General features: G+C 43.1%; 1 protein-coding gene and 1 non-coding gene across 2 annotated transcripts in view; one reads left to right on the top strand and one right to left on the bottom strand.

Moving 5' to 3' along the window:
* The window catches only part of LOC124612360, a 54,253-nt gene that overhangs the window by 2,452 nt on the left and 27,484 nt on the right, over nucleotides 1-24,317 (bottom strand). The window lies entirely within an intron of this gene.
* Nucleotides 15,701-15,804, top strand: LOC124614512. The gene has a single exon (XR_006979738.1). It is a non-coding gene; the product is annotated as a U6 spliceosomal RNA (small nuclear RNA).

Genomic DNA, 24,317 nt, shown 5'->3' with positions numbered 1-24,317 from the left:
GAGCAAGTTGAACTACTGTTCTGTCCTAAAGTCTATGGGCCATCATGTATCTCCTGAATGTTTCAAAGGCTTCAGCTGCCTTAGTATAAGAGGGTACAGGGTCATCTTCCTTGTCACTGTCACTTTCACTACCACTATTACTCTCCAAGCTTCTCTCTGCAGTCAGTTCCTCAATACTTTGTACTCCTGTGGTTGCCACATTGTCATCCACAGCCAAGAAGTCCTCAAAAGTGACAGAATCACTGCCTATTAATTGTTGAAACTCTTGCAAATCACTTGCAACTTCTTCCACAGAAGCTGCCATCTCATTCTCACAGAAACCCGCTTTTGTGAAACAGTTTTTAATAGTTTCAGCACTTACTTCCCTCCATGAGTACATAATTAAATTTATTGCCTGTAAAATATTCAGTTTCAGTTGTGAGTTTTGCTGGCTTCCTGGTTTTCTTTGGTCCATCAAATTCAAGGCCTTTTTTACAAGGGCTGTCCTATATTTAACCTTAAGGGCGTGTATTATGCCCAAGTCCAAAGGTTGCAGACGGCTGGTGCAGTTGGGTGGCAGGAAAATTACTTTAACATTTCTAAGAAAGGGTACGTCTGGTGGATGTGCCGCACATCTATCCACAAACAGCAGCACTTTTCTTGCAGCACTCCCCATTTTGACGTCAAATTCTCTGAGAAAACGTAAAAATATTTCACTCGTCATCCATGCCTTGGCATTGTTTGTATATTTGCACGGAAACGTGGAAATGTTTTTGAAGCACCTCGGATTTTTTGGCTTCCCGATAACCAAAGGTTTCAGTTTTTCACTGCCATCAGCGTTTGTACACAACAAAACAGTAAGACGTTCCTTGCTCTTCTTACCGCCATGGCAATTTTCCACACGAAAAGTAAATGTCTTATCCGGCATTAAATTGAAAAACATGCCGGTTTTGTCAGCGTTATGTCACGCAGTTTGTAGCCCTGTATCAGATTAGGGAGAGTCTGCATCCATTGAGCTACAGTTGGTTCGTCCACACTTTTACTTTCTCCACATTCCGATTTGTACACACCACACCATGACGCTGTCGAAATTTATCAATCCATCCATTGGACGCCTTAAAATTGTCAGTTCCTAACTGCAGTGATATTTGAAGCGCCTTCTCCTTCAAAATAGTTCCATTTATAGGAACGTTTGCAGCACGTGCTTGCTGAAACAAAGTTAATAAAACTTTCTCCATTTCGTCATGTCGATTGTTTCAAATGCATACGTTTCAAATTTCCACAATTCTCAAACCCTTCCATTATTGATGATCTGTTTTTCATAATAGTGTTGAGTGTTGAAGCGGCCAGTCCCAATTGCTTCGCTAGTTCCACGTGACTCGCGCCAGAAGATGCCTCCACTTTTTTAATAATAGAAACCTTCTCTTCCAGAGAAATATTCTTCCGCTTTTCACTCATGTCCACTGATAAAAGCTTTTAAAAAATGTTATATCGAAGAGACACACACTTACTAGGCACACGAACTGTTAGCTGCTCAGCTCATACAACACGCTACTAAGTACTAATACAAAGCATCGGCTGAAATGGCGCCAAAAAGATCGCAAGCAGAATGTGCGTCACATGTCATGTGACCGGGTTTTGCCGCTGACATATGAAATACGCTGAGCGCGGGCTTTTCGAGCCGGTGCAAACTGAAACCACAGAACGGAACCCGATGCATCTACATCCAGTCACTTAAACGTTATAAAGAGGTAAATAATTGAGCAGGGTTCCAAAAATATGAGCTTTACATGGAGGAAACTGTAATATAGAGGAAACGCAGTAAAGAGGAAAATTTAACATTGTTTATATGGGCTTTTAGTCAGGACCGAAAAAAAAAACGGACGTAACATAGAGGAAAACATTATATGGAGGAACGTTATAAAGAGGTTTCACTGTATTATGAAATTATGAGGAGTTCGAGTCACAGAATGAGTAAAAAGTATTCATGATAATATTGTGACCTTCATTGTGTTAGATAAAGTGCAATACTATAAATTATAATTGTCCTGCCATTACAACACATTTTTGCAAATATTTTTGTGCATTTTCTATACGTTAGATTAAGTTTTCGTTCTAATTTATGTGGATGCATGAAACTTCTTTTCGATGTTTGGCTGTTGGCAAGTAATTCTACAATGTGCCATGGCTTGTCGAATATCCTTTCTGTTGTGATTTGTGGCATACTGACACTCTTCTCTATGAGGACATACCATTTCTTACATCATTCCCTGAGGAGAGTTCTTTTTATTTTTTAAGGTGTGCCTTGCCAGTGGATTTGATGTTGCTGTAAAGATAAATCAAGAATACTGAAGAGTGACACATCCATGAAGTTTCTCAATAAGTGAAAAGGCTGATTCCTAGACTTTCTTTTGCAGTGAACCCCTGATTTTTCACTTCATTTTACATTCTTAACCTACAGTGGTCCAGAGAATTGGGCAATATGAAACTTTTTGTCTTTGTGCACATCACCTCAGTCTGTCTCTGAAACAGTATTATGGGGATAAAACTTTTCTAATCTTTGAAGTCTTAAGTTCTGTTGTAATCATTTCCTGCAGCAATTTTTGAATAATTGAATACTTGTGGAGAAATTGCCCATTGTAATGTGTGTTGAGGTTCCTCACAAAGTTTTCATTTGTGTCTATTGTACTAGATTTAACAATGGTTTGTTTTCTGTGATAAGATTCCAAAACATATTCATTTCCTTAAATATAATGCCAATTTTTTCATACTCTCAGCATTCATACCTTCTAAGTTAAAGCCTGGTGAGAACAAACACCTTTTTCCCAGCTACTGCCCCATTTCTCCACCAGCTGCATTTGCAAGGTGATGGAACTTATGATTCATCAGTGGCCATACCAGCTTTACTTCACACTACCTGCCACATTCCACCCTCCACCCAGTTGGAAGCAGCATGCCAACATGCCGAGGAGACACTGGCAATCATGGGATCTTTTCGTAATGAGCCACTCACCGTCTGTCTCTGTCTACTAAGCGTAAACAGAACAAGGCTAATGATTCAACGACTCTCCCAGCTGCATCTTGGTCCCTTGTGGTATCATGTACCGAAGGAGATCAGTTCTTCACTATGGTTAATCCATTTATTATTCAGAAAGGTGTTGATGCAATTGCAAGACACGTGAAATCCTGTTATTGTTTATGTAATGGGACTTTGCTTCTGGAGACCATTCTTTTGCTCATGTCTGATCATATAGTGCTTCTATCGAAGATAAAAGCAGGCTATGAAATCATCAGTCCAACTGTACATTACAAACAGAATGAATTACTACTAGTATCACTTTACAACCACACTCAAATGTACTGTAAAAACACAGCCAAATGTCTTACTTGTGCTAGGGATGCTTACGAGGGTGATTGCCCGCCTCCTCCTCCTCACTGTATCAGTTGTAATGGTGACCGTGTCACCTCTTCTCGTGAGTGTACAGTGTATCTTGATGAGCAGACCACCCAGGAGAAGGAAAATGTATCTTATCCTGTCACATGCAACTTGTTTGCTAGTTGAAAGCCCTGCATTTTACCATCCAGTGTAGTACTGTTCTTGCTAGGCCTCGCTTCATGACGTACATTGTCAGATACTTGTGACCTTCAATTCAGCATTGCACTTGTGAAATTGTCCACTGTCACAGTAGCAAACCTTCCTCCTCCTCCAGCTGTGGAATGAGCCACCAAATCTTCACCTCCAGTGCCCAAATTTCCTGCTACACAATCGGGAAAGGATAAAACGAATACTCCTGCAAAGGCTAAAAGTCTCTCCAGCCAACAAACATCTGAGACTTCATCTGCTAACTGCAAAGGCTCTAAGAAATCAAAGGCAAATGGTTTTCTTGCCTGACACGGAGATCCTCCTAGGATGCTCTTGGAATTGCAGCATTGTTTTCTGCCTTCAAGAAACAAAATTGCATCCTTACAACTGCTTTGACCTCTCGCATTTTCTCAAATTTCACTCTGAAACGCAACACCCCCCCATCCGCCCGAGGATGGCCTTCCAACTCATGCGGGAGTCAGCATAACTGCCAATAACTTAAATGGCTAACATTACATTACAACATTCCTAAGGCTGACTGGAGGCTTTACTCTTTCCTGGTGTCCTTTGATGAATACCATTTCCCAGCTGTGGTGACAAACTAAATAGCTAATGAAATTACCCTTACAGCATTATCATTACAGCTGCAGAACATTCCTTACCTTACACTTTACCATACTGTGTCCAGGTTGCCGCCTGGTGGACTGAGGTGTGTTGCGACGCGATTCACCCCCCACACGGAGACATGCTCTTCATGTTTTTAACAGACATCCTATGGTGGTGAACTGTATTCATTATAAACAATTGCGTGTGCAATGTCATTCCATTCTTTGTGACAGCAAAAATGATAGCTGAATTTCCTTTACTAGTTCTTCTAACAGTTTGTCCCTCTTCTGTCGTGTGGGCCAACCTCTGTTGCCTCTAGGTCCAAGGTCAAATCCTCGATTCCCGGCCTGACCGTAACAGATATCATTGTGGACCCTATTGCCATATCCAACAACTTGGACTGCTATTTTGCGGTGATTTCGAGCTCCACCCACTCAACCAACTTGTTCCAGAAACAAGTGGGGGGTGGCTTAGATGATATCCTTCTACTCTTAGTCGTAATGCTACAATGCCACCTTTACTATGAGAGAGCTAGATTATTAGGGTGTATACCGGGAAAAACTCGGGGAATTTTTTCATCGGGGAGAAAACCGGGAAAAACCCGGGATACTTTTAGAATTCTGGGAATTTTTCATTGTTTAAGTTTTCACTTAAATTTTTGTAATTTTGACTGGTAAGAACCGATACTCTAACAAAGGATATTACTGTAGCCTGCAACTGCAGAATAATACTTAAACAGTAAAACATAAACAAGAGGAAAAAACGAAAATAACTTAAATTGCAAAGGAAATGCGCCATATACGACGACGACATACAGTGCTCATGTAAGCATCTGCCAATTGAAAATGTGTCAAAGGCTTTAGGAAGACTATGTAGTGCTTCATAACAACAAATTGCCTTCAATGAGGGTGAAGTCGCAACTGTTTACATTCGATTTGTTTTAGCAGTTATGAGCGGGCTCATGCGCATGCGCAGTTGAGTCATGTTTTAGTAGTAGATTCTCCCGCTTCTGGCTACAGGAATGTGGCTGTTGGCTGTGCAAGCAGTCGCAGCAAGCAGTCGCAGCAAGCAGTTAGATGCTACCAGGGAAAGGGGGTGCCAAATTCATATTCTTGAGGAAAAAAACTTGTTTCACAAAACGCCTAGCATCCAGGTGTCTAGCATCCGTCGATATAATGTATTGATTATTCATATGATTTTGAAATGCCTCCCATGTTTGTTTTTGAACACATTTTAAGCTGATTTCTGAATGAATAAGTTGACTTTTGAATGAATGCATGCATAGTACACGTGATGTCTCTGTCAGTAGAATCCACGTCGCATCTAGAAATAAACTTTCCACAGACAAAAGGGGACGGGGCTATATGAGCTTGAGGGAGTAAAGCCGAACGGATGAATGCCAATCGCTGTCCAATTATGTGGTTGATTGGGTTTGCGAATGCTCAGCATTGTTATAATTACTAGCAAAATCTATAGATTCAGACTACCAGAATGGAAATAAACGACTGACAGGAATAACAGGTGAGAAAGATTACGTATTATCTTCTCGGTGTATCCAAGAAAATGAAATTTTGACAGAATTTTTGGCCAGATTGCTACACTAGTAAGGACCAGTAGTACAGTCCCCGGCTAGCAGCTGCACAAGTTCTATTCTGGAAGCAATGCTGTTCGAACATGTAATAACGCCTAACCGGAAAATAATCGCGGGATAACTAAACCTGTGATTCTGGTAGGTTTACTGAAGTTAATCGGCGAACAAATTTTGATAGTGGCAGCAATAGCTACAGAATTGGTGATGACAAGATTGATTGTTAGAACGAAGGAGGAGAAGAAATGGGGACATCACATAAATTATGGAAGAATAAGATGATTCCAAATTTATATACAAATTTCGTAATGTTACTTTTCGATCTCATGCTTGAGAAGCTGGTGCGTATGAATGAAATGTGAAACTATTTCCTAACATAAAGCTTTTTGCTTGTAGTAGGCCTAATAGGCATTTGATATTTGTACTTATTGGATTATATTCTGCCGTGTTATAAAAATGGCCATTTGTGCCAAAACAGTCTCGTTTATTTGGTGTGTTACAAAATTGCTGCTGTATTAGAAAGGCCTATTTTGTTTTATCCAATAGACGGTGATAAAATAGACGTTATCAGGTCGAGAAACCACACCAGTTTTGGGTATCATTTGTATAAACAGCTTTTTGAGTACTAGATAACGACATTTCGATTTTTCATGTAGCAAAACGTTTGACAAAGTTTGATGAGGTAATAGATTCTTTCGCAGAAAGGAAAGCACACCATGTAAGGCTGTAGCAAGATTTGAGAGGAAAAAAGTGCTTGGAACTAAGGTTTGAAGAAGTGTGTAATTTCTTGTTTATCTCTTGTCAGTATTGGTTTTATATATCCTATAATTAATTTTAAGTCACAAAACAGCAAGTTCTTAACGAATAGGCAATAAAGAGTTCGGATTTTCTGAAGAGTTCTTGTTCTCTTGATTACAAATAATCCCGTCCACTGTTAATTGCGAGATTTTTTAAGAGGGGCAGGCTGTCAAACTGGCCGACTGGGAGCAGGAGAAGCACCATAGGACATTTAAATTTCCACTCTCCTGAATATAGTTTGGATGTGCAGTAGAAAAATGCTTTATGAAGAGGTATGGCACTTCACTTCGGCATACTTAAGACCAAATAATGTCTTGCATTTCCTCAAATACATATGTTTTATGTTGCAGACTTTTCAGAAAGTTGTGCACTACCCCAAGATGAACGTATTTTGAAAATTCGATTTTTTTAGTATTGACCCGGTTCGCAAATGCCGTAGACCCGGGGCGGGGCTGATGCACAGAGCAGTCTGAGTTATAGTGGGTAGTCTCCACGTGACCCGTGTTTACATTTAGTGATTTTCCGGTTTCTCCTTCGTTTACTCTCACGTCAAATGAAAACAAAATGAGTATTGCGGCCGGGAGCTATCAAGTGAATTAAAACACATTCACATAATTACAGAAGCCTGAAATACGTCATTAGTTTCAGATTTTATTTTATTTCCACCTTTCTGACAATCGAGCATTAATGCCTTGCGGAACAATGAAGTTATTGACTGTTTGCTAAAGAAATTTGACTTTTGTTAATCTTTTCCGTAGAGGCAGTCAATGTATTTGAAACGAAATGTTTAATTCCACAGTGCACAGTTTCATTTTCTAGCACATATGGCATTATGCCATAATAAAGAACCAAACATGATATAATACAGTACTGGTACTCCAAGAAAATTTACATTCCGAAAACCACACTGAAAAGCTTAATATCAGGTCGAGGTCTACTTCATTGAGAATATGGACATACGAATGTGCCCTTTAAGTATGCACACTTAATTATATGGTTCAAGAAATTCTGATGCTCTTGCAGTATCCTCTAATGTCTTGTTTCTTTTATGACATACTGTATGATCATTCAATGTTATACATGTACGTACATATGGGCTTCCTACGTCGTGATAGCTACCAAAGTGCGGTGTTACCTGTGCTCTCTGTCAACTGCTGAAATGAACCTATTTCTAACATGTAGTGGGAAAATATTGTGAATAGTGGTTTGAAAAGCATTACTTTCAAAGTAAATATCCTTTTATGTAAGTTGAACTATGTGCAAGAATGTAGCATGAATTTATTAAATCAGAGCGTTTTACTCTCATTTAAAAATCAGCTCTTTGATGACTAGCCATTTAGAAGAATTTCGAACCCTGAAGATCAGACATTTCTGTCATTATTAAAAATTTTACTGGCACATTTGTGTGATATATCTTAAGTGTAACAAGCAGAAAAAGATCAACAGTATGTGCAAAAGCTAAGCTTCTTTCTCATCTTGAGACCAATATTATAGTGAAAGCTTTTCTTTTCTTGTAGCAAAACTGTGTATATTAATTTAAACTATTAACTTTCCCTGTTTGTGTGTTCGTGCTACTTAACAGTGATGTTACATCACGAGTCCTATGCTCTGATTATCGGCTGGCGAGATCACGTGACATGAGCTACAAACTGCTTACAAAAGCGCATCGAAATCTCGATTTCAGTTATACGGAAAGTAACATGCGATGTTTGGTGGAATTCCCATGTATATTTTGGTAATACGAAAATACGCAGCGTACATGTTGCTGCACATCAAAGATATTTCAAATAAAGTTTCTTTTTCCCTGCGTTTAGTTTTCTAAAGTGCCGGGAAATTGTACACCCGTGTATAAAACTCAAACCATTCAAAGGATTGATAAGGGAAAATATACTGTCATCCGGGAGAAAATGTATTTTTAACCGGGAAATCCAGGAATTTTTTTTTCCTTGTTCACGTATACACTGTATGCTCTTACTTCATCCCGATCTTCTGCCCCAGAGCCAGACGATGTTAACACTCAGATGTTGCAGCACACTCCTCTTGCGAAGAAGCAGTTTCTCCTTCATAGGTGCAATAGCATTTGGGCAGATGGCAAGTTTCCCCGATTCTATTGTGAAGCCACCATCATACCCGTACCTAAGCCTGGTGAGAACAAACACCTTTTTCCCAGCTACTGCCCCATTTCTCCACCAGCTGCATTTGCAAGGTGATGGAACGTATGATTCATCAGTGGCCATACCAGCTTTACTTCACACAATCTGCCACATTCAACCCTCCACCAGCTTGGCTTTGTGTGGTGTCCCCTGTTCACCTTGAACTTCATTCACTTACTGGGGCAGCTACTCTTGATCTGGTCTATTGCAGAAGTTTCTTGACCTTTGCACACAATGTAGCAATAGCACCTTTGTGTACACTAATGCCTCTGACTGTGGTGTCAGATGTGGCTTCATCATTGGCACCGACCATTTTCGATATCACCTTCTAGAACACTGCTCAATATTTATAGCAGAGCTCTTCACCCTGTACAAGATCACCCATTACATCTGGTGACAAAGGCTTTTTAATTGTCGTATGCTCTGATTCTCTGTGTCCTTCAGAGCCTCTGGATGTTGTACACAGTCCATTATTTAGTGCACCTTGCTGTCTGTTGAGAGAACCATTGTGATATTCATGTGGGTTGGTCTGATGGGAAATGAGGCTGCTGGACGCTGCTGCCAAGGCTGCAGTCCTACCTCGGTCCGCTAGCTTTTCCATCCCTTCGGATGATCTCCATGTTGCCATCTGTGGCAGGTGGTGGTGTCATTCTGGCATCATCACTGGTCTTCTCTTCATGGGACCAAGCTCCAGGGAATTAAACGTCTTCCAGCAGTTTGGCCAACCTCCTCTTGGCTCTCTCACCACAAGGTAATTTTAGGTAGGTTATGTACTGGGCATTGTTGTTTCAGCTGTCACCATTTAAGTGGTGATCCCCCCCGACCACAACTTTCTTCATTGTGGTCAATCTTTTGACAGTTGCCATTTCCTGACTGAATATTTTCCTTAACCACTGATGTTCTAATGTAATGTTTGCCATTTAAGTTATTGGCCATTGTAGCAAACGTTGACTTTTCCCAAGAGGAAGTCGTTGGTCTTGACTCCCTTTCCTTCCGTCAATTGGACTTAATGTGTATTTTAAGTTCTTTTACGTCTTGACTTAAGGTTATGACATGGGCACTTAAGACCTCAGTTGTTTCTGTGCCCCAAAACAAAAAAATGCCAGTGTGAAATGCCATTCTGACTAAAGAGAACTAAAATGTTTGGAATGTGGGTTGTTTGCTAAGGGGTCTTAAAGACTTCTGCCATGTATCAAATGTGTATGATTAAAAGATTAACAAAGAAAAATAATAAATTTTCACCTCCATCAATTTTTTTCCTAAAGAACGTCAATTTTATTTTACAGAATTAAACAGAATATAAACTACTATAAATAACTTTTAAAACAATGTAATGATAAAATGGAAGGCTGTTGAGTCCAAGAGACCCCTGTTATGCACCCAACGGTTAGACTTGAGTGCAAAATAATCACTGAAGGTAAGTGTGAAAGACTGGATGTAAAATAGGGTAATCAGGTACTATTACAGACAACTGACATCAGTAGCTACAGTGGCAAAACAATTCAGAAAACATTGTAAGGTTCCTCATGCTGTTGTAATTGGGAGACACTTGTTTGCAAGCTATAGAACTGGATTTGTTTCACCTCTCCTATTAACTTGCAGAATAATTCAGTTAAGAGCAGCAGATGGATGTACATATTGCTGCAATAACATGAATGTATTAGTGTTACAAGGGATGTTAGCAAACAGGGAAATATTTTTGTTTAGCAAGTGTGACAGTAAAGAAAATGCAGATTCTCGGGATTTCTGTAACATTCACATGTGTACAAAGATACAGAGTATTAAAAGAAAAAAATACAAAAGTGTTGTACAACACAGCTTTAGATGTGTGTTGAATAATGTTTTGAAGGACAAGACGTATTGGCTCAATAGCCGTGTTTAGTTGCAATGAATGGAAAGAAATTTTCGTTATCACAAGGGTAGTCAAAGCCTTATTGACAACTAAAAGTTGAACACAGCCAAAATGAGTAAGGGAGTTAATGAGCAATTTGTTCAGTGAATTTGAAGTTAATTTGCACCATTGATCTGACAAAATAATCGTAAGAAGTTGTCTTTCTTAAAACTAGCAAACCATCTACACAGATGCTCACCAATTGTGCTAGCACTGAAATGGAAGCTGACTGAATGAAATAGTGAGTTATCAGAAACTGGCTATGGAAGATGGTAATATGGATTTTTCTTTCCATTATCATAAGAACCCTGAAATGACATTGACAAATAGAAAATTAACTCGACTAGATAGAACTGTTTATTGAAAAAGCAGATGCCAGTTTACATTTGCAGGAAGTATCTTAGGCAAAGGAATTTGGCCTTGGAAAAACAAATTTACAGAAGTCATTAAAACCAGTAATTAAGTATTGTGTGTTGGTCTGGGACCCATACATTAGAAAATATCCCAAAAGCAACAGATTTCATGCTAATTAAAGTGGCAGAAGAAAATTAATTTGAAGCTCATTATTAAAATTCCAAGAACACATGTTACCTCGACATGTATCTGGTAAAATGAAAAACTTATATAACAGGAAAAAAAGAGCTTCTATGAAGGCTTACGTCAGCTCTTCCTGAATACCATGTATGAATAGAATGTAAGAAGCGAAACAATTCTAGTCAGTGTACCCGCCATTTTCTCCACCAAAATCTGTTTTTACGTTACCATATCTTGCTTTCTGCTCTTGTAGTGAACACAATTGGATTTAAAATTAAGTTTGGGAAAAACAAGCAGGTAAATTCATTCAACTCTGCAAAGGAAGTCTCATTGAATGCACTTAACAAGTGTTTCTACTGTTATGTTGTGTAGCTGTCTCAAGCAGTATCGCCCCATTTTGGAATGTGGATGTCAAAAATGGGACTATGTTGCTTCAGTCAAGATACAGAAGCTGCAAATGCTACAGAACACAGCTATCTGGCAAGTGTTAGATGCATCACACTTAATATGGCTTGGTTAGTTTCGCATGAAACAGCATCCCATCATTCTTCCAGTGATCCAAGACACTGGGAACCAACTATTATCTTTCCTGTTGTACTTGGCAAAACTGGCAGATCTGGAACCTTGGGGACGCATGATCGGAATGAATCCTTGAAACACAAGTGGCCCTCATGGCTGCTAATGGGTTGAGCCCATCCTTTCCTAAGTAGTCATCTTTGCAACCTACAGCATCCAAGCAATCAGTCATCAGTAACTAATCAATTACGGTTATAAGTCGGTGTCTGGAAGGTTAAAAAATTACACAGGTGTACAGTATTAAAGTAAATGCCGAGTGGCAAAAGCCACTTCAATTTCAAGAAAATGTGCACACTTAATAATGCAGGAACTGAAAGGGTGAAATTTTCATTCTCTAGGAATAAACTGCAGATTCTGGGCACCGAACATTTAGGTCAAATCACATTATTTTCCCAGGCACATATAAGCTGTCAATAAGTGGACTGAAAGAAACACAACCATAAGTTAAAAGGTCTAAACAAATATAAATGATACAAACATATGCAAGTTGGTGTACTGTTGTATCACTATATAACTTTTGCAGTGCGAATGGATGGAATGAAACAATTGCACAATTGGCTTGCTTGAGCGTAACTGACGGGTGAGGAAGCAGTATGGTGCATGAGATCATAGCAATTTGGCTGCTTCTTATTGTTCACAATAAAGAAGTAAAAATGTACATGGGAGGGGCATAGCAACATGCTTGCCCCCTGTTCTTTAAGTGTAAGGGGCAGACTAATGGAAACAGGACAGATGGAAGAAAGTAAATTATTTATTTTAAAAATAATCACCATAATTGTTAATACATTTATTCCATTGTGAGACGAGACCACCAATGTCTTCATGGAAAAATGTTTGAAGTTGCATATGGAACCATGATTGTACCTAGATGGGAACTTCGTTGTTTGAAGCAAATCAATGGCCATGAATGTGTTTTTTCAAAGCTCCACAAATACGGAAATCACATGGGAAGAGATTGGGGCTGTTTGGAGGATGTGTAAGGGATCCCTAGTGAAACTTCTGCAGCAGAGTTAGAACAACCTTGGCAACACATGGGCGAACAACATGGTTCCGTAAGCAAGACATTTTTCCATGAAGGCATTGAATGTCTTGTCTCTGTGGGATAAATGTATTATGTTATGGCAACTACCTTCAAAATAATAAAGTTTACTTTTTCAATCTTTTTTCCACCTGTCTTGTTTTCATTTGACAGCCCCTTACATTAAAAAAAGGAAACTACATATATGCCAGTCCTTATCGAGTTTTTACGATGATTTATTAAAATCAATTTCCCAATCACCTGAATTTCTCCATACATGAAACACATTTATGCTAGTCAGTTGCATAAAAACCCCACCAGGATGCCTGCAAACACCCTTAAAACTAGGACAAATCTGGGGAAACCCAGGCATATGGGAGCCATACCTACGAAGGCAACACTTCACGAGACAGAATTCTCACCAAGGCTACCATTTGCAATGGGACTGCATACATGTGTAGTTTTGCCACTCAATCGGCAGCTTCATTTCTTTTTATAGCATATTTTTAATGCCTGGAATTTGTTGACGTAAACTTTCCTAACCCCTAAGCATTAACAAGAAATGTAAATTTAATTTTGCTTTCTTTTTCATCTGTACTAGATTTAATTTTTAGAGGGTGATCTCTCTTTAAGACTCCACTTCATTTTGTAGACGTTGTGTTCAACTTTCATTTATGACACCACAATTAACCCTTTTCATGTTTGCAAGGAGGAGGAATGAATGTTCCTCTAGGAAAAATGCAACAGGGATTGCACAAGAGTGTATTTGTTAATGTCAAAAATAAATTGATGGATCAAATGGTTGTTGTAACTTACTACCATTGACTTGTACCAGGTATTAACCCTGAAACAAAAATATCAATATTGTAGCAAACAATCCACTGGTGAAATATCAATATTCTTGTATTGATTTTTTTTAGCTTTGTTTTTACAACTAAAGGAAAACATGAAAATGCACACTCCAATTGCTCCAGCAAATGTTGATTTTCTAACTACAAACACGTCATCACAACAATGGATGTTCCTACATTTTTGAAAACGTCTGCATGCTGTCACACACTGCATAGCTCCATGATGGTCATACAATGATCTCCAAACAATGAGACCCCTCAAGAAAAATAGTGATTTTAAATTAATTATGCCTCCTGAAATTTCAATTCCCCCCCTCCTACAAAGTTTATATTACTCTAATTCTTTCTGCTAAGTCTTCTGTAAGTTTTATCTAATTATTATATCTTATTGTTATTTTGAGGTCTTTCAGTAATAATTTTCCAGCTATTTTAAATTATAAAAAAAATCCAGGCCAGTTGTTTGCAGCTCATTTTTCATATTCATAAACTAAATTAATTCTCACTACAGTTGGAGTCACGAACAATGGCGGTCAAGTTTAAGCTTGTTCTGACCATGTGTCATGCATTCTCCACCAACCAGTGAGCATTCAGCATGTTCTGAGCACTTTGCTGAAGTGCCGTAGCTAATGTGAGCATTGAATGTGATCATAGTGAGTTGTTTAGCAAATTTCGATTCCATTTTTTGTGAGTTGTCATTGTTGAATGTGGTTGTCAAATTTTGCTTAAGCAAGTGAGAGACATAATTTGCAGGATATACACCTTCAAGTGGAAAGCATGCTCATGCACACACCACAGCTGTTGCTTGGAATGGTCAACAATACAATCCGTGTTGTCTGTGCCTTGATATGCGCTAACCACCATCGTTTGTGGATCAGACAACAGTAACAATTGTGACCCCTCTCCACCTGAGTGTGCCACTGCATAAACTACCTTTTGAGACGTTCTCTCTCTCTCTCTCTCTCTCACTCACACACACACACACACACACACACACACACACACACGGCTCAGCTTATGGAGTATGGCAGTAGATAATGACACAATCCAACATATCTTGCTTTCATGAAATTGTGACCATATATACAGAAGAAACTGTTGTCGTGTATGTGGATGTCTTAAACTTTGTTTTCATACAACTATATTTAAATCCATTTATCTAGTCATTATTTTGGTTGTAGTTGTCTCCATGAACTACCCCTCAATTCAGTATGCACCTGGATCACAGCATAATTTTTAAATTATCACTGGTGTAAATACACAAATGTTGTTTCAGAGCAATAGTAAACATCACTTACAGTGCTGCAAGTAAAAATTATTATTACTATTGGGTAAAAAGTGTGCACAAAACTGTCACAAGAAATATTCTTGGTACAAAGAAATTTCCCACAGTTGTGTACAAATTTATTAGTCCCCCCTTAGTTTCTCAACCTGCATAAATGGTAGTCTAAAAATCCAATTTTATGTTTGTCTACGATAGCATACTCATGTCAATTGTGGTCATACCTCATGACAACCATTGCTCTTTCAAGAGTTCATGTGTGGCATACTCAGAGCCCCAAACTATTGCTCTCGCATCAGGTCCTTGCTGCTTCCCCTATGGCCCCTCCTTACCATCTCAGTGCCCTTGCATATGTCAGTCATCCTCCTGGTTTCTGCTATCTCATATAATTTCGTTCCTCTTTTTCAGTATTTTTGCTCCCCTCTTATGGGTTTTACATCCTTTTCTAAATTTTGTATCCGTATTGAGTCAACTGGGGAACACCCTACTTAATGTCTTCGGTGTGTGGCCTTACCACCTCTTACACCTTTTACTCAATCCCATCGTTCTTTTCACACTATATAGCCAGGATGTCCCCCCAACAACACAGGAATCGACCTTCTGATACCTGAACTGCTTCCTCGCTGTGTATGCCTAGGAGCGGTTGCTCGTCATTCTGGAGCATCAGAACGCCCAGCAACAGCCACTATGCCATGTGGCCTTTTCAGTGGCTAGTGTGAAATTCATTAAGCTTCTACAAACTGGCTGTTCCTCTACGGCCGTATCTTTAGTTGGCAAAGGAGAAGGGGAAGGGACCAAACTGAGAGGTCATCGACCCTGTGGCCTTCCCTTCCACGATTACTCTGTACTCGCTTCGGCGGTACATATACTAAAACTGGAACGATACAGAGATTAGCATGGCCCCTGCACAAGGATGACGTGCAAAATCGTGAAGCGTTACAAATTTTTATCTCTCGTTCTCCTGAGACATCCGTTCATGCCCTGGGGAGTCATTTCTTCTGTGTACAGACTCCTTGAGCAGTCTACAACCTATCGACCAGTGCTACCCTTATCATCCTTTGGTAGTAACCATCCAGAAGTTCATCTGCCCTGGAACAGTCCAGTCGTTCAGTGGTGTTTGTCTGGACCCCAGGTCATGCAGATCAGAATCCCAGGCAACGAACTTGCTGACAGGCTGGCCAAACAGGCCACGTGGAAACTGCTTATGGAGATCGGCTTCACTGCAACTAACCTGCGTTCATTACTATGCCACACGGTTTTGTGGCTTTGGGAGGCGGAATGGCATAACCTCAGTACGCACAACAAACTGTGTGCCATTAAAGAGTCTACAAATGTGTGGAAGACCTCCATGTGGGCCTCTCGCAGGGATTCTGTGGTTCTCTGTCGGCTCCACATTGGTCACGCTTGGGTGATACATTGCTACCTCCTGCACCGTAATGACCCACCTTGGTGTTGGTGCGGTGCCTGGCTGACAGTGGCCCCTATCTTGGTGAGCTGTCCACCTTTGGCTGCTCTGCAACAGACTCTTCTGTTACCTGACTCGTTGCCATTAATTTTAGCTGACAATACCTCATCGGCTAATTTAGTTTCACGTTTTATACATGACAGCGGGTTTTATCATTCTATATAAGTTTTCACGCTTGTCCTTTGTGTCCTCCACTCCAATGCTTTCAGGCCAGATGTTTTAATGTATTGCAGAGTGGCTGGCTTTTCAGTTTTATTCTTGTGGTCGGCAAGCCACAGTCATCTGCTCTCTCTTTTTATTATCCCTTCTACCTGTTTCTTTCTTCTCTGTGTGGTTTTCTTTTCCTGTTTAGTACATAGTAGTGTTGGTTGTCCTGTCGCTCTTCCATTTTCCTGTTATCGTGCTGCACATCTCCCTTTTTTTCTTCTTTCGCTTGTGTAATTATTTTACCTGGAACAAGTGACTGATGACCTCGCAGTTTGGTCCCTTCCCCTTCTCCTTTAAACCAACCAACCAACCAACCAACCTGATTACTCCTGTGGAAGGCTCGCCAGCTTACGGTGAGACCTTTTCCCTGCTACCTGGTTCGCACCAGGATTGACGGGGACACTTTCACTATCAATAAAGTTATTTTTCATAGAAACTATCAAAGACAAGTTTGTTGAAGTGGATTATCTGAGTGAGATGCTGTTGGATTCACTGTTGATCAAAACTTCTGCAGCTCTTTATGCCTGTGACCATCTTGGTGACATCCCTGTGCCCACTACTACTCACCTGTCTTTGAATATGGCTCAGGGTGTCATTTTTCATAGGAACCTCATTCTATAAACTAATGAACTCCAGGATAATCTGGCATAGCGGGGGTGTTTATTTTGCTCAGCATGTTCCAAAATGCCTTAAGAACAATCGGATCAATACTAGTGGCTTTATTCTGGCGTTTGAGGGTGATACCATTCTGGAGAAGGTAAAGGTTATGGTTTATTGGTGTAACGTGAAGCCATACTTCCTGCCATCCATGAAGTGTTTCTGGTGTTTGCATTTTGGGCACATTTCCCACTGCACAGTGGACCCTCTGTGTGCTGAATGTAGATGCCCACTCCATGAGAGGAGCCCCGGTGTTCTGCCACCCGTGCATGTTCACTTGCCAGATATCCCAGTGTATAAGAAGGAAAAGAAGATATAGGAATATACGTCCCTTGACTTAATCCTGCACTGAGACTCATCAGAAATATGACTGTCTTCACCCTGTATCCACATCTAGCTTTGCCTCCGTTACGTCCTTTCCCCTCTCCTCTCCCCCTTGAGGTACCCATGCCCTCCCCTCTGGGTGCTGCCCCTCTACTCAGCCAGGGAAGTGTCCACTTTCTTTGGCAACTGTCACTGATGTGGGGGACCACCTCCCCCTGCGTCTCCCAGACCAGAGGCCTGGTGCCACATGCCAGATACTGCTGAAGCCAGTTATCTCCTTGAGCCCTGCCCCCCCCCCCCCCCACCCACTCCCTCTACCTACAAAGGGGAAAAGAAGAAACATAAGTGCTGGGACAAAGCCCCTCTGGTCCCCTCGAAGGTACTAATTCCCCTTGCAACCTGAACCTGGCCTCTTGTTTATGGACGTTGCCTTGTCCTTGTGAATGATGGATGAATGGTGACCTGGCAGCATGACCACTTCGACCTGTTTGGAAACCTGTTCTGCACTTATTCAGTGGAATTGTAATGGATACAACTGTCACCTTCCGGAGTTGCAATCCCTCATTTCCTTTCACTCTGCAGCTTGTGTAATTTTCCAGGCAGCTTGTGTAATTTTCCAGGAATCTCATTTTACTGATGCTACCTCACGGACCCTTTCTGGGTTCCACACTTTCTCGGAACCAGGTCAGGCCTCTGAGGCCTTATGGTGTTGTTTGCACATTTGTCCATACAAACAATGTTAGTACATGGATCCTGCTTCATTCCACATCATAATTGGTTGCTATCAGAGTTCACTTGGATGCTGCAGTCACGGTTTGCAATTTCTACCTCCCGTCTAGCAGTCCACCAACACCTGCTGCACTGCCTTCCTTCAGCAACTCCCTCCTCCTTGGGGATTTTAATGTCCACCATTCCCTATGGGGCAGTCCTTTTTGTACAGTCAGGGTCTCGTCATAAACAATTTTCTCGTGGACCATGGCCTGTGCCTTCTTAATGATGGTTCCCTACCCATTTTAATGTCGCTTATGGCACTTTCTTGCCACTGATCTTTCGCTCACTTCCCCATCCCTTCTCCCTTCATTACATTGGTTACTGCAATGATGCGACAGCAGCCGCTTGTTCAATTCCCACCTCCTGATGGCCATGTTACTGCACTCGGCTTTCCATGGCACTGATTGGCCTCTACATATGTCCCAACTCATGTTTACCTCTGCTTCGTAAGGTTGTATTGATAAAGACAGATGTGATGAGACCAATAAAATTACTCACGCTACTGGCATTATCATCCCTATTTCGACAGGCTCCTTCTGCCAGGTCCTGGGGTGGAGTGCAGCCACTGCCTTCGCCATCCATTATCACCATCAAACCTTGCAATGCCTTAAGCAGCACCCATCAGTCTTATTACCTATAAACACCTTTGCACCAAGGCCCATAATGTAATCAGAGCAAGGGAGTGCATTCTGAACGCTTTGTGTTCTCCCTAGGTTCTTCTATCCCTTCATCACAGGTGCAGACTATGCTCCATGCCCTCCAAGGTGGTTCTTGTTCATCTTCTGTCCCATGGCTTGCCCTCCCAGGTGACCTTTGTACAAATCCACTAGTTCTTGTGGAACACATTGTGACCCCTTCTGTAGCAGTGTCAGTGCCTAACTGGCTGCCTTCTTCAGAAGAGAGTGGATTGAAGCTTCCCATTTACATTTTACCCCTTGTCAGGTGGAGAGATAGCTCTCCTTCCATTTTTAATATGATATTCTCTGATATTTTATCTGAGTACAATGACCATGTAGCTATTTTTACGGGGGTCTACGCGGGGTACTCTGTTGGTTGATCTGTCATTTTCCTGGGTTGTGTCATCAAGGTCAGACTGCCTCCAGAATTTACCACCTTTGATGCGGAATTATATGCAACCTTGCAAGCACTGGGCAGATGAGAGGTTCTCCCGGTGTCAGATTTCTCGTCTGTTCAGATTATCTAGCACCCTTTACTCTCTCCAACATTTGTACCTAGTAGACACAGTAACCCAGAATATTGAGGATGCCTTCCTACAACTATGATGACTGGGGAAGGAGGTGTCTTTCTGCTGGGTACCTGGACACATTGGAATTGCGAGGAATGAAAGGGTGGATCAAGAAGCCATCACCTCGCTGTTGAGGTACAAAGTCATGATGAGTGGCTGGCAGTGACCGATAACAAGCTCCACATTATCAAGTCCACAACTCAGCCATGGAGTACTTCCTTCCAGCCATGTCGGCGAGACGAGGTCCTTCTAACTCGTCCTTACATAGGCCACAGCCCTATGACACATGTATTCTTACTCCAGTCAGAGGACCCTCCAATGTCTGGTGCTTGTGGCATGCAGATCATGGTGTGCTGCATTTTATTTGCTGACCAGCAAACTGTGGCAGGTATGCCGTCTATTTTATGTAATGATCAAACAAATGTGGTTAGGGTTTTAAAGTTTTGTGAATTGTACAACAAGATTTTAGGGAGATGTTTTAATGTGTCAAAGGGTGGCTGGCTGATCCTAGTTTTTTGTAAGTGGTCAGCCAGTCACATTTCCATGTGCTTTTCTTTTAGTTCTTCTGTGTTTTAATGCCTTGATTAGCTCTCTTCCCTCCAAATTGGTTTTAGACCATGTGAGAGAGTGCATGTGATACGGAGTGGTGGTGTGGTCATTTCGAGTGCATGCGGGTACAAACTTTTAGTTCACCTTTCCTTTTTTTGTTTTCATAACTGTAAGAGCACTGATGACCTCGCTGTTGGGTGCCCATTAGATCCAAACACATTTGTCAGGTGGAATCCTACAATGAACCTTTAACTCAATGGAAACTTCTGGCCTTCTCTTCCCACAACGATCCAGCCCCTGGCCATGATTCCATTCGTAACAAACTGCTCCAAGACCTTAGTCCTGCACATCCCCCAATATGTCCTCCGGGTTTTTAAGTATATAGCTTGAAGGTGTTTTTCCTTCTCAGTGGAGGGACATTACTGTGGTTACTGTCCTTAAGCCTGGTAAGGATCAATCATTGCTCAATAGTTACCGAGCAGTCTGCCTCCTGCAAGTCTTTGAGGTGGCTCACTGGCACAGAACAACATGAGGGGTATTTATTGCAGAACTGAAGGCCATTTACTGGGTGGAATGCTTTATTAAATGGTCTTCCTCACCGAGTTTTGTTGTGTACAGAATTGATAAATGGCCTCCAGGCTACTGTCTAGTATTTTTCCTGCCTCCCCCTTGGTATCTGCCACACACGAACTTCTCACCAGTCGTGACTGCACTGCTTGTTTAATTGATTTCCTTTTGGTTCCTGGTTACATGGTTACTCCAGGGAATGAGCTTTACGAAAGTCTCACTAGCTCCGGGGGCAGCCACCACCGCCTCATTCTCTATGATCCCTCCAGAGCAGATTTGCATCATCTCATCAGATTCCATTTTCCTCTGTCATAGGCCACTCTTGGGGGTCAACCACCCTGTCTAATAAACTTCAAAGGAGACTCTCACCTGTGTGACATTTTTTCCTCTGCCGTCTTCATACCTGCTAATCAGACTGACCTGTGGTCATGTAGTCTGTAACGAGCTCCTTTCCCTTTGTAGTTGCACTCCCCCTTCCCCTCATGGTAATCTTATTTTGCTGGGCTGCCTCCACCTTATGATCCTTTTCTCTACATACTCCGCCCCCCCCCCCTCTCCTTGTTACGGATTTAGCCCACATTGGCGCTGGTTTGCAAGGCCGTCAGCTTTGCCTCTACACACACATCAGAATCCAACACCACCACCACCACCCCCCCCCCCCCCCCTCCCCGCCCACTTTTGCCCTATATTTTGTCTGGTCTTTTGTGCTGTTTTGTCCTCTCCTTTACTTCATCCTGTGGTGTTGTCCCAACGGTATCAAGGCATGGTGTGGGAACAGGATGTGTCAGCAGTGGCCCCTGCATGCCATACTGCCTCTGCAGTACCCACTAATATAGTCCCATCCCATCTGTTGTTCTTCATTCTTCCTGCCACCAACATTCCTTACATTTCACCATTTTGCTTTCACCATTGACTTGACTGTGATGTTGGTGTTGTTCCCCCCTCAGTTTCTGGCACCTTTGATGACTGGACTGATGGCCATGGTGTTTGGTCCTCCTCTCCCCCACCCCCAACTAGTTTCTCCGTTGATGCTGGACGCACCCCACCGCCATTCCCCGGCTGATGCTGGACGCACCCCACCGCCATTCCCCGGCTGATGCTGGACGCACCCCACCGCCATTCCCCGGCTGATGCTGGACGCACCCCACCGCCATTCCCCGGCTGATGCTGGACGCACCCCACCGCCATTCCCCGGCTGATGCTGGACGCACCCCACCGCCATTCCCCGGCTGATGCTGGACGCACCCCACCGCCATTCCCCGGCTGATGCTGGACGCACCCCACCGCCATTCCCCGGCTGATGCTGGACGCACCCCACCGCCATTCCCCGGCTGATGCTGGACGCACCCCACCGCCATTCCCCGGCTGATGCTGGACGCACCCCACCGCCATTCCCCGGCTGATGCTGGACGCACCCCACCGCCATTCCCCGGCTGATGCTGGACGCACCCCACCGCCATTCCCCGGCTGATGCTGGACGCACCCCACCGCCATTCCCCGGCTGATGCTGGACGCACCCCACCGCCATTCCCCGGCTGATGCTGGACGCACCCCACCGCCATTCCCCGGCTGATGCTGGACGCACCCCACCGCCATTCCCCGGCTGATGCTGGACGCACCCCACCGCCATTCCCCGGCTGATGCTGGACGCACCCCACCGCCATTCCCCGGCTGATGCTGGACGCACCCCACCGCCATTCCCCGGCTGATGCTGGACGCACCCCACCGCCATTCCCCGGCTGATGCTGGACGCACCCCACCGCCATTCCCCGGCTGATGCTGGACGCACCCCACCGCCATTCCCCGGCTGATGCTGGACGCACCCCACCGCCATTCCCCGGCTGATGCTGGACGCACCCCACCGCCATTCCCCGGCTGATGCTGGACGCACCCCACCGCCATTCCCCGGCTGATGCTGGACGCACCCCACCGCCATTCCCCGGCTGATGCTGGACGCACCCCACCGCCATTCCCCGGCTGATGCTGGACGCACCCCACCGCCATTCCCCGGCTGATGCTGGACGCACCCCACCGCCATTCCCCGGCTGATGCTGGACGCACCCCACCGCCATTCCCCGGCTGATGCTGGACGCACCCCACCACCATTCCCCGGCTGATGACGAATGCATCCCACCACCATTTTTGCAGCTGACTCTGGCTGTGCCCCACCCCCTTTTTCCATTGGGTTCACAACTCTTTTGTGAGTATAGGTGCTTGGTTGCCATGGGGCCACAGCCTTTGCAGCACTATCTATCTTTTTGTACTAGAAGCCTATACTTCCACTATATCTTCCTCCCTCTGTGTTTTATCAGACTGTCTTTCCGGTGTAGAGCATGGTTTGACACAGTAAGTGATTTAGAACTCTGCTTTTCTATTTCACTTTCAGTACGCCCTGTTTTTTTTTTTAATAAATTGATGGTCTCCATTTTTGGGTTTGCCCTGCCACCCCATTTTCAAATTTTTGTGAAGTGAAGATTGTGCTGTGAAGGTCACCCATATGGTGCCTGTCCACCTTAACTCTTCCTCTCCAATAAGATAGTACCCCCAAAACCCAGTACCCCCAAAACCCAGCACAGAAGCCATCCTCTTGTAGGGGGTCATCAAGTACCTGCAAAGTAGCTGATTGTGCATCGATCGATCGCACTGGTGGTGCCTGACCGACCTGGTAACTCCCTATGTATGCCAAGAACTATATCCCGTCTTGTCTGGGGCATGGAGACTCCAAGCAATAGATTAATGGCCAGGTAACCTTTGCTGAGGCTGGGTGGTGCCCATGGCGAGAGCCCCTCTTTGGAGTTCATCACACCATGGTGAATGACTTGCACATGAAGCAAATGAAGCTTTTCCTGCTGTTGGTTGTACAGCTTCCGCAGTCTCTTCAGAAGGAAAGAGCGTGCGCATTCAAAGCAGAGATATGACCCCAAAATATTTCCTTCCCTGGCTACATTGTGGGAGTGTCGCGCTAAGCAACAAGCAGAGGAATACCACATAAACCCCCCCCCCCCCCCCCCCCTCCGAAATAGCTGGTTGGTACAAAGCCAGATGAGAATTCTTATTTGGCTGCAAAGCATTTATCCTGTATAGACACTGTAGAGGACAAGTTTGGGGCAGTTGCAGCAATTTCCCAAAATGAAGAGTAGGTCAATTTTGGTTAAAACGGCATACCTTGCCCAGTCACGGGAGTGTCTTGCTTCTGACAGTTTGGTAGCAGCCTAATGACTATCGTTCCCCATAATAGTAAACATGGTTTACAGTATCATTTCCCATCATGACCCCCTCTTGCAGTCTGACAATGAGCTACATGCCAACTTTGAGTGATAGGGGTGTACACTTTATTCGTTTTGTCCCTAGGGGGCCAAAGGACAATAGGATTGCTACTGGGGCCTTCATCTTGGCCTTCGAGGGTGATTCGTTGCCTTACAAGGTAAAAGTGGTGAGTCATGGTATATCAAAGTGATGTGAAACTGTATGTTTCTCCCCCCTCCCCCGACGACCCATCACAGTGCTCCAAATGTGTGAAATTTTAGACACATGTCAACTATTGCGACACCAGTACAGTCTGTGGGGATTGCAGACAGTTATTTGGGAATGTTTCATGTGCTCCTCCCCCCCTGTCTGCATCAACTGTGGAAGGCATCAATCTCCCGGCTCACCGGACTGCACTGTCTTTCAGAG

Source organism: Schistocerca americana, chromosome 4, assembly GCF_021461395.2.
Source record: "Schistocerca americana isolate TAMUIC-IGC-003095 chromosome 4, iqSchAmer2.1, whole genome shotgun sequence".
Classification (NCBI taxonomy): Eukaryota; Metazoa; Arthropoda; class Insecta; order Orthoptera; family Acrididae; genus Schistocerca; species Schistocerca americana.
The sequence above is the reverse complement of the archived record's forward strand: the minus strand, read 5'-3'. Positions and strand labels throughout refer to the sequence as shown.